The sequence below is a fragment of the Chanodichthys erythropterus genome, chromosome 1 (genome assembly GCF_024489055.1).
Source record: "Chanodichthys erythropterus isolate Z2021 chromosome 1, ASM2448905v1, whole genome shotgun sequence".
Classification (NCBI taxonomy): domain Eukaryota; kingdom Metazoa; phylum Chordata; class Actinopteri; order Cypriniformes; family Xenocyprididae; genus Chanodichthys; species Chanodichthys erythropterus.
Window position 1 is genome coordinate 33,868,312 of NC_090221.1, and position 10,668 is coordinate 33,878,979.

Here is a 10,668-nt window from a genome sequence, read left to right on the forward strand (position 1 = left end):
CTGAATTTAATTTGAATATTAGAATTTGATGTAAAAGGTAATGCATACATCTAATACGTTTAGAAAAAAAATACCTTATATACTGTAGGTAAAATGCCCCTGGAAATCAATTTAAAGGGTTAGTTCACCCAAAAATGAAAATTCTGTCATTTATTACTCACCCTCATGCCATTCCACACCCATAAGACCTTCGTTAATCTTTGGAACACAAATTAAGAAATTTTGTTGAAATCCGATGGCTCCGTGAGGCCTCCATAGGGAGCAATGACATTTCCTCTCTCAAGATCCATAAAGGTACTAAAAACATTTAAATCAGTTCATGTGAGTACAGTGGTTCAATATTAATATTATAAAGAGATGAGAATATTTTTGGTGCACCAAAAAAACAAAATAATGACTTCTAGTGATGGCCGATTTCAAAACACTGCTTCAGGAAGCATCGGAGCGTTATGAATCAGAGTATCGACTCAGCAGTTTGGAGTGCCAAAGTCACGTGATTTCAGCAGTTTGCCGGTTTGACACGCGATCTGAATCATGATTCGACACAGAAGAATCAACGCTGTGAAGCTTCATGAATCAGTGTTTTGAAATCGGCCATCACTAAATAAGTCGTTATTTTGTTTTGTTTTTGACGCACCAAAAATATTCTCATCTCTTTATAATATTAATATTGAACCACTGTACTCACATGAACTGATTTAAATATGTTTTTAGTACCTTTATGGATCTTGAGAGAGGAAATGTCATTGCTGGCTATGCAGGCCTCACTGAGCCATCGGATTTCAACTAAAATATCTTAATTTGTGTTCCGAAGATTAACGAAGGTCTTACGGGTGTGGAACGACATGAGGGTGAGTAATAAATGACAGAATTTTAATTTTTGGGTGAACTAACCCTTTAAGGTGGCAAATATTGTGTTACTACTGTGAACTAACCACCGCATAGATTATGAGTAATATGAATGTCGTCATGAGTCAGCCGTCCACAACAGGCCTAAATCAGCCATGGTACCCGCACAAAAAAACACAGTCAGCAAATTATCATATAATCAGCAATCTTTGAAACAACTTTGAAAACATAGAGATATAATTTTTTTGGTCAGTATTGCACACCTGTATGGTAAGGTATTAATTTTTATTTCTTCAGGTCTTAAAAAGGTCTTTAAAAGCATTAAATTTGCAGCAACCCTGGAACAAAAATATAAGAGGTTGCTCTTTCACGGCTCAAGAGAACTAATGGAGATATTAGTTACAATTTGCAACTTTGCCCAAGAAACAACAGACTTCAGCAAAAGTCTCCATTTGCTCTTAATTTAGCGATATTGCTGTCTCTATGAAACTGTTTTGATAAAAAGTATCAGTTTACTCATAACTCAGCATCAGGATAATTACAATTAAATGAAACTGAAACTATTAAAAACATTTTTGTTAACTGAAATAAAGCTGAAATTGAAATGTTGCCTTTGCAGCTAATTGAAATAGGTTTACGTTAAAGCACTTTAATTACTACTTGGAAATAACTGTGGGCATAAAGGGATGGACGTGGTCAGCAACAATACTCAGGTAGGCTGTGGTATTTAAATAATGCACAATTGGTACTAAGGGGCACAAATGAGCCGAGAAAACATCCTCCACACCATTACTCCACCAGCAGCCTGAACCGTTGATACAAGGCAGGATCCATGCTTTCATGTTGTTTATGCCAAATTCTGACGCTACCATCTGAATGTCGCAGCAAAAATACAGACTCATCAGACCAGTTGCCTTTCTAGTCAAGTGAAGTCACCTTTATTTCTATAGCGCTTTATACAATACAGATTGATTCAAAGCAGCTTCACAGTGATGATAACAGGAAAGTGATTCAATGATTTATTTTGGCTGTACATTAGCTCTAAAGAAAATCGTGTCAGTTCAGCTGAAGTCAGTTCAGTGTTGATTCAGTTCCGTTGTAAAGATCATCTATTATTAAATTAGTTCATTTCAACTGTAACGCAGTTCTGTGGAAAACAGTGATGTCATCATCAAGCTCAGTTTAGTTTCCATCCTATTGTGTCAGAGCAGTCAAATCAATAATATTATTGAATATTAAGTTTCCAAAAAATAAGCAAGCTAGAGGTGACAGTGGCAAGAAATCCAAACTCAATCAGGTGACAGAATGGAGAAAAAAAAAACCTTGGGAGAAACCAGACTCAGTTCTCCTCTGGCCAATGAATGAACACAGTTTGATTATGATTCAGGCTGCATCACAAGTCAGAATTCAGATCAGGATTGGTAGCATTCAGATATTTCATCTAGTTCCTTTTGCATTAAGATCGGATTTATCTGGTCTTAGGTCTGTGCAGAGGACTGGTTCTTGTGGTCTTTGCTAAGAACTGCCTTCACCTGGGGATAGTTGACAGGATCTCTGCTTACATTCAGAGCTGTGTTGTTGTCGTGTCTTGCTACAGGTCCACCAGCTGATCTGGATGCAGTCTGGATTTGGTGGCTACGGTAACCTTGGGGTAAATATTAATATTATTGACCATTAGGGATGCTCACATTGACCGTTTAACTGTTAACCGAAAGTAAGAATTTTAACCGATTAATACTATCAGTTAAAGTTTTTTTGTTCTTTTTTGCTGCATGGTTAAAGAAAAATATGCTATATATACATATATGCTTATTTGTTAACTCGCGGGGCGTTTCACACGTGCCAGACTGGGCGTTTAATTGGTATGTGTATAGCTACTGTAATACTGCATTTGGGTCATTGACGGATAAGACTTTTTAATAGGCCAATTTTAAAATACCAAAAATATGGATATGTTTGGCCATTTTCTAAACATTTGGAATGTAGTGTACACATGCCTTTATAAAGAAAAGTAAAAAATGACATTTTAGTGTTTTTACACTTAAGTTAATAATACATAGCCTTAAAAAAGTCATCTGGGGCGACCGTAATATATCTCAAAATTCACATTTTTATGTATCATTAAGACTAGTTGAACTCATATCAGTAAGTAGATAAACTGATGAAGAAAGAAAAACTTTAGTGCCCTTTCATTTTACGAAAACCATTATTTCACAAGTTTATTCTATAATGTCAGAGTCTCCCTCATAATCCAGTTACAATACTGATTTTTACTTTAAAAGCAAAAAAACTGAATTAGCATTTATACAGATATTACACATTCAACAATAGCATACCACTGATTAATATTTGAGGCTAAACTGATGGATATTTGGTTATGAATTTATTCATTTATTCATTCATTTGTTGGTTACCCCACATGACATATGGTCGCCCCAAATGATAAGAAAACCACAGGTATAAAAATTTCAGTTAAAATGTACACAAAAGAGTTCAAAATTTAACTCTTTTTATTCAAATAACATTTCTCAGCTTTCTTTTCTCTATCTTTTCTCTCTGGTGTGGAGGACATCTGTGGATGGAAATCCTCATTTTGAGGTGGAGCATCCACCACCACACACCCCCCTGGACTCTCTTGCTGCCCCTCCACTCCTTCTACACCTGCTGGATCTGGCAGAGTGTTCTCTATGGATTGAGGTGTCAGGTCCAACATTGCCTTCTCCATCTTTCTTTCCTCCCTGTATCCTCTGGATGCAGCCTTCCACTTGTTTCTCAGATTATTCCTCTCCCTCTCTGAGAACTCATCTGACTTCACATATGGAATCTTCCCCTCATGCTTTCTTTTTTGGTAGCTGAAACAATAGTGTACAGAGTTGTTCATCAACAACAAGATAAACATTCTACACCTGTGCTCTTTCCTCCTTATCCTGAACCTACTCTCTTTACAGAACAGCTGTTTCGGTGACCAATTTTTAATAGCTCATTGTAGCATACAGTCTAAACTGTTTATTTGATCTACCCTGGTCTCCTACTTTCTGTAGCTCTAGTGACTCTAGCTCACTGCTACAGAAGCTCTTTTTTCTTTACCTCTCTCTTTTCCTTGCAAGATACTCTGCTCTTGCTGCAGGGTCGGAGTTGACTTTCTGTCTATGACGAGCAGTGTTCTCTTTGCTTGTTAATCGTGCCATCTAGGAAATAGGTAAAATAGGTTAAAACTTGTTTACATTCATAGAATGTCATCGTGTAGTTTTTTATTTATTTATTTATTTATTTTTTACATTTTTCCTGTACGATTGTACTACAAAAAAAAGTTTATCCCTATAAAAGGAATGGAAAATGGCTGAATTTAAAAAAAAAGATAAAATATACAAATAATTATGCTTAAACAATTAACTCTATGTATATAATTGATGTATAGAATATGAAAACTACAATGAAGAGTTAATTTGCAAAAACCGATAAACGCCATTTTTTTAAAAAAATGAACTAAGTGCTGTGCATTATTCTCCATATATAGCACGTTCTGTACCCTAAATCCATTTTGTCAGAAGAGCCGGTTTTGCCCACTTTCAGGCATCGCAAGTTCACGTTTTACAGCAGAAGCCGACAAGCGCCCTTGTTTGTGTACAGACAGAAACCAAGAAGTCCGTTTTAGCGAATCAGCGCGCAGTATTCAGGTCAGGTGACAAGGCTTCTAGTCACTTCAAAAAGACGCGCTAGCTGAGGGAAGTTTTATCAAAGCTCACTAAAAGTGATCGAGGATTTATGATTTCGACTCCTGTAAGTCCTTGTACACCATACACGACTTAGATGCTGAAAAACTGGTTGTCCTTTTGCGTGTGTGTGTGTGTATGTGTGTGCCGATCTGTTTGTGTGTGCGTGTGTGTGTGTGTGTGTGTGTGTGTGCGTTTGTGTGCACATGTGTGTTTGAGAGTGTTTTAAATGCAATTACTTGGGTTTTGTTTAACTATGAAACATGAAATGAGGAGTTATCTGCTTTTGCCAAAAAACGACTGTTGGAGTTATCTGCTTTTGCTAAAAAACAAACTTTTAATATATATATAAAACATACTTTCAATGAATTTTAATTTTTTAATTTACCTGTATTTTTTAGAGTTATCATTACTTAATCAAAACAGCCCAACTGCAGTTTGATTGTTATTACTTGGAACGCACAATAATAAAAAAAAACATGATTTGTGAGAATTCATAAAAACGGAGTTATCTGTTTTTGCAAATAAACTCTTCAAATATAGGACATATATATCTATCATTTAAAACACTCAGCAGTGGTCGCCCCACATGATACTCGGTCGCCCCATATGATGTTTTCAAGTTCACTGAAGTATAACAGGCTAACAGTTAGCCTCATAATATATACAAGGCCGGACTTACCATTGGGCTTGACTGGGCTCAAGCCCATGGGCCCCGCCCAATAGGGGGCCCCGCCCATTTACGTTAGATTTTTTCAATAATATGTCAGTCTTTTAATTTTTCATTTAAAGTTTGTTGATTGGACTAGCATTGTTACCTGGTCCTGCCCCTGCAATGAAAATTTTAATTTAATAGACCCTTTTCACAATGACGTCAGTTATCTTCCGCCTATCCGCAAAGCAGTGTATCAGTTGTTACCTTCGCGCCGGCGACTTCTCGGGAAAATGCTTTAATAACTTTAAATGCGAACGGTTTATGTCAAGGATTTACACAGTCGGCTTCTTCTGGTAATGATATTTATTATTTACTTTCTGAAACTGCCTTGGTTAGGGTTTCCACGAGCAGAAACTTTTGCAATGTTGTCATTGAATTGAGTTTTATCACAACGATTGTGTGTCCACACAAATCTGTTAGCCTATTTGGAATAAAAGGAATATTGTCTTTAAAAAAATCTTTATTTTTAGAAATTGGTAGGCTATATGATAATGTTCTTGTGAGATTTATTTACAAATAATGGACATCTGGAAGTGTACGTCCATAATAGTCCGAAGAATTAATAGTGTGAAGATTTGAGATAATTTTACATCATACCAGTTTAAACTGAACTGCTGCAATATATTAAGATTGTATAATTTGTAAGAAGTGTATTGAAAATACAAAACGGAAGTAGCCTATGTGTTCATTTAATGTTATTCCCTGGAGAAATAATTTGATTTTGTTCATTTGCTGCTATAACAATGAGTACTGTTGTAAATCCTCTGTATATTTTTGTATGCGACGATCTTGTTCTGCAATAAAGAGACGAATGACAATGTTTTTTTACTATGGTAAAAATGCCATGTACATGAGTCAGTTTTTACAACATTAACAGTTTTCATGTAGAAATAGTATTATATTAAACACAATTTGTATTATTATGTATGCCATATTTATCGAAATAAAAGTATAAAAATAGACTTTGATATTTAAAAAGAATAAGCTTATGTTGATCTTCATTGTACAAAGGCCTGTGGGCGCTGAAATAAGTAGTGCATTAAGGTTTGAATGAATAGTTTTTTACTGCACGTAAATGTTGGAAACATGCGTTTATTTCACAAATATATATAAACAGCTTCATCTGCAATAAAGACAGCAAAGTGCATGTATGGCTTCAGTACGTATTCAACTCCTCCGACTTTAAGCAGCAAATCGCACCGATCGGTAAGTTGTTTTTTTTTTTTAGATCTGCGGCTGCTAAATACCTCACCTTGAATTTACATGAAATTGGCCGACTACAGCCATCCTTTAACCACATTTGTGGCATATGTACAAATGTTGAGTGCACTTCATTCGAGTCGCGCTAGTATTCCACTATGCTGACAGAAGGCACTTCCTATATTAAAATTGCTATCTTATATTAGCCTACCACTAAATTTGAACAAAGTTAGGCATGTTCTATGAAGTTCTATTTATGTATTTTTGCTAGAGTACTAAATTACATCTAATGATCTTTAAAATGCCATGGTAATGAGAAAATGCTTATTTAATTTTGTTATATATTATTCTCTAAGATTGTAATTTATGTGATGTAGTAGACATACTGTAGGTCAAAGTCAGCCTAACACTGCCTATATGTATACTGGAGATGTATATAATCTATACAATATGTCAGTACTTACCAAGAACAGATTTATACACTCATAGATTTAGCTATTTATATGTAATACAAATGATTTGTAATGATTGCAACCTTACAAGGTATTTGTTTGTTTTTCAGTATGTTTTCCAGGTAAATAAGTGTTTTATTCTCATTCTGACCAAGATATTTGTGCATTGCAATAAACACCATGATCACTTTGAACTTTTTTAATCATTATTTATTTATTAGAAAACCTTTTTTAATAATTGATCATATAAATAAATTATAACGGTCTTTTTTTTTTAAACATGTAACTCTGTATACTGTACTAGTCACCTTTTGAAAGTAGCTTTGCACTTCAAATAACGATTGGATCGATTATATTGTTACGCCACCAGATGGCGACAAATTACTTAAAAAAACATTTGTCATTGAATCGTTCATTCAGGAGATTCGTTCAAAATGCTGATTCATCTATGAAACAAGTGTATTTGATTGAGGAATTTAATCATTCATTCAAACCAAAGTTTTTTTTAAATAAATGATTCAGATTAACAATTAACATTTTTATAGACTTAACAAAATAACATAATTTATGTTTATTGCTGAAGTTGTTTGTTCAGAATCGTGATCTCTATTTTTATTCTCAGTTTATCCAGAATTGTGTAGCTCTAATACATAGCTTGTGTATGTATCATTTTGTTCTATTTAAAGTAATGTATAGAAGGTAGGGCCCGAAAGTGACTCAAGCCCAGGGGCCCCCACCACCCTAAGTCCTGCCCTGAATATATATATATTTAAGTTGATTTAAACTGTTTTTAAACCAGTTGTCCTAACAAAAGTCAAGGCTGGACGGTCGCCCCATATGATGTTTTGGCACTTCGGATAGCAGAAAAATGATGAAAAACGTAAAAATTTGGAGAAGTTAGAGTGGTTTAGTGAAGAAGGTATAACAAGTAGATGAGAAATTTTTATGTATTTTTTAGTTTTTTTCTGCAAAATAAAGTTAACCCGGACAGAAAAAGGGGCCGTCACGTCATTGACCCATTTACAAAGTTTATCAGTGGCATGCACTTTGATCACGAAAGTGAAAGTGCCTTTTGCGGTCGCATCGCGGTGCCCCCGCATTCCCATTTCTGTCGATGTGAACCGTGAGCCATTACAATTCAGGGCCATGGTATACTTCATTTCCCGCATTTCGCTTAGTCTCGTGCGCGTGCTTTTCAAAGAATCTCCTTTGCCCTTGAGCGCGGAAAGACGCATTCGGTATGCACACGTGCACCGTCCGTGGTCATAACAATAACAATCCTTGAGGTAGGCCTGCTATTTTTATTTGACGGAAAAAAATGTCTAAAATACCGGTTGTTCAAAGCTTCAATGGATTCACCGTGTTTTTGTTTTGTCATCTTAATTTGTTAAACATTTAAGTGAAAAATATTAAGTGTAGGCCTATTTATTTTATGCCTTTTATTGAAATTATTTTTTTCTGTTGTCAGAAACGCTGCATGTGCGTGACAATTTGATAATGTGAATCCAGGTTCTGTTGTTTATCTGTTCTATGCTGCTGTTTGCATGTTAAAATAAACCCGTGGAAGACACAGACACTCGTCAATTGTATTTTTTATTTAATGTCATATATATGTCATATTATATAGGCTATACAATATTATAATCTTATCAGTTAACGGTTAATAATCGGATAACGAGCGTCGGTTGTCGGTCGAGAAATTTAACCGAAATGAGCATCCCTATTGACCATATTGTTTGTTTTTTCTTTATTTCGCCAATGAAAATTCCGCTTCAGTTTATGATCCATTCAATAATGACAGTCACTTGCTTCGTTCCTGAATGAATCGGAAAATCGGTTGAATCATGAATGACCCACGAGTCAAGAGAGTGACTTGCTGCCACCTACTGGCAGTGTTAGTTTCATATTTAAAGTACATTCTATTTTATATTTAAACATTGAATTGAAAACAGAGATTAATATTAGCGTAGATGCCATTCTTACGATGTAACAAGGGTGTTATAGGAAGTGTTCCCGGCTCTGGTTTATATCATCTTGAACCAGTCTGGCCATTCTCCTCTGACCTCTGGCATCAACAAGGCATTTTCACCCTCAGAACTGCCACTCACTGTATATACTCACACTTGTTTGGACCATTTTCTGTACCCTAGACATGGTTGTGTGTGAAAATCCCAGTAGATCATTAGTTTCTGAAATACTCAGACCAGCCCATCTGGCACCAACAACAATGCCACATTCAAAGTCACTTAAAGGATTAGTTCACTTTCAAATAAAAATTTCCTGATAGGGTTAAAGTAAGTCCATGTGACTCCAGTGGTTTAACCTAAACTTTATGAAGTTACGCAAATGCTTTATTTGCACAAAAAAAAACATAATATACCGCTTTATTTCCGAAAATATTGACCTGCAATACAGTAGGGCACTAAGCTGCATGCGTGTTTTATTGACTCAAGACCGAAAGTTGTTCTGTGAACGTGCTTTAGATATTATTTTGTAAATATAGAGGTAAATTATGTTTTTTTTTTTTTTTTTTTTTGTGCAAACATAGCACTTGCATCGCTTCATAAAGTTGAGGTTAAAGCACTGACCACATACTTTAATGATGTCTTTCCTATCGTTCTGGACCTTGAATTTGTAAATTGCGTTGCTTCCAATGGAGGGACTGAAAGCTTGCAGATTTAATCAAAATGTCTTCATTTGTGTTCTGAAGATGAACGAAGGACTTATGGGTGTGAAACGAGTAATTAATGACAGAATTTTCATTTGTGAGTGAACTAACCCTTTAAATCTCTTTTCTTCCCCATTCTGATGCTCAGCTTGAACTTCAGCAGATTGATGTCTGCATGCCTAAATGCATTGAGTTGCAGCCATGTGATTGGTTTAGATATCTGTGTTAATGAGCAGTTGAACAGGTGACTTAATAAATAAACTATTTTAATAATAAATTATATAATATAGTAGGCTATGCTAAAATAACACTGCTGAACATTTCAAAAAATGAACAAAACCTGTCTGTCAAACTAATACTGTAATGTTGTAGGCAAATATCAGAGGGTAAATCCTTTGTCATCAGGGTCTATATGATCTGATTTACTGAAAACCTTGCACTAAAAAAATCATGTATTTCCTTCTTCAAACCCTCCATCGTAGTCCAAACAAAAGCAACAGAAAAAAACCCATAAAGTGAACAAAATCAATTATCTACTCTGTCGGGCGGCAAATACAGCAGTCTTTCTTCATGCGATATTAAAAGAAGCTGTTGATGGCCTGTTTTTCACATCTAAACACTGATGTTCACCGCACTGATCATGAGGCTGTCCCAACACTGGACGGTTTTGTTCAAGAGGTCACGGACAGACTCCCAAAACTCCCGCAGTACTCTGTGCTCAGGATTCACATTCGTTTCAGTTGAGTACCGCGGTGTAGATGGAAATCCCATGTGGCATTGGAGGAGTGTGACCATTTGTCTGCCTCAGCTTGAGCTTCAGATTGGAGATTATCGAGACACGCAACAGAAGGTTTGATGAAGATCTTCTCATCTGGATCTTTGGAGCTTCACTGACACTCAGGTAAACAGTTCATTTTCTGATGCCATTTGTACATATTTTATTCATGTTTTAAGCAAAAATGTACTTAATTTTATATATATATTTTTTTTCAGAAAGCAAGACTTGAGTCTGAAGTAAATATATCTTGATTTAGAAATGTTTAGATATTTTTACTAAAAAAAAAACGAATA